Source organism: Cantharellus anzutake (genome assembly GCF_015039405.1).
Source record: "Cantharellus anzutake strain C23 chromosome Unknown EI90scaffold_3, whole genome shotgun sequence".
In the NCBI taxonomy this organism is placed as follows: Eukaryota; Fungi; Basidiomycota; class Agaricomycetes; order Cantharellales; family Hydnaceae; genus Cantharellus; species Cantharellus anzutake.
In genome coordinates this window covers 1,363,241-1,364,639 of record NW_024066953.1, presented here as the reverse complement: position 1 = coordinate 1,364,639, position 1,399 = coordinate 1,363,241, and the positions used below count along the sequence as shown (strand labels likewise).

The 1,399-nt window shown below is 51.1% G+C and overlaps 1 non-coding gene across 1 annotated transcript; it reads right to left on the bottom strand.

Moving 5' to 3' along the window:
• Window positions 1-247: 247 nt before the first annotated feature.
• Window positions 248-320, bottom strand: EI90DRAFT_t31. The gene has a single exon. It is a non-coding gene; the product is annotated as a tRNA-Thr (tRNA).
• Window positions 321-1,399: the final 1,079 nt, after the last annotated feature.

The following is a 1,399-nucleotide window of genomic DNA, read 5'->3' as shown; positions in this document are numbered from 1 at the left end:
GAAGCGAAAGATGGCGATGGTGTTCAAGTGCATGTGGAGTCTCTGCACGATGGCGTCTAAGGCCCCCCGATCCTGAATGGCCTGAGAAGCGAGAGGAATGATGAGAGAATTCCTCAGATGAGCTTTGTACATGCTTGGGTGATCCACTTCTTCATGCAGGTGAGCATTGACATGAGGAACAGCCTTGCTGATGCCATTGATTGTTGGAATTTGTACATGTGGTCTTGGGAACCTAAATGCTAAAATATGGACATTCTGGGAGTTGAACCACAGAACCCTGCATAGGTACCAAGAGTGTGTTACCATTACACTAAATGCCCGCATTAGGCAGAGGTGGTTTCTTACATTGATGTGTGAGGCTTGTGCTCTGAGAGGGGACTCGTGGATGCAGCAAACACTTCTTAATGGACCTCCTGCAGGGCTGAGAGGCATGTGACACTGATGGCACATGGGAATCTGTCAGGGATGCATCTGGGGTCAAGGGGGCCCGGGTGTAACACCTGGCACTGAGGCCCTTGTGGGGTGTGGAGCGGGTGTGCATACTGACAGGCCCAATGCAGGATGATGGTCCCTGGCCACTCAGACTGAAGTGGGAATCGTGAGAAGAAGGTTACTTCTTCGGTTCCCACCCCAGGTACTTTATGTACATGTGGCTTGGGTCACATGAGGTTTGCCATGTCACCCCACATACAGCTGCAGTCATCTGGGTGTCCCTGTGGGGGATCCTGAGGGTGTGTGCTGGGTTGCACCATGAGGCCATCTGGGTCATCTGGGGCTAGGTGTGTCATGCACGTGTCGTGGGCAGGTCAATAATACATAGATATGGGGAAAGGTCGTCCATGTAGATAAAGATAGAAGAAAGAACAATGAAGAACAAGAAATGAGGAACAGTGAAGAGGGGTGAGGAATAAAGGTGAGCAGGATACTGGGTGAGGGTGGGTGGAGCTGGGTCGGGTGGGTGTGCCCTGACAGAATCATCCCTTTCTGAGGCTAATGGGGAGGCTGTCAGGGCATACCTGCCTGACCCGCCTCCACCCAGGTCCACCTGGGTCCACCTCACCCAGTACCTCCTCTTACCTGACAACATCTTTCCCTACGAACATTACTTTGGTAATAAACCAAACCTTTCAACACTACATACCTTTGGCTGCAAAGCCACACTCCACATTCATCGCAACCTCTGTCGTAAGCTGGATGACCACTCCATTCCTGGCATTCACCTTGGATTGGCCCAAGGGAAGAAGGCATTCATAATTTATGATCCCAAGACTCGGAAACTTCACAAGTCCAGGGATGTTCACTTCTTCGAAGAGTCGGATAAGGAATCAGAGCGCATGACGATTGAGGTAGAATCACCTGATTCCCTGTCGCATGTGATTGCTCCTGGGAAGAATGATGG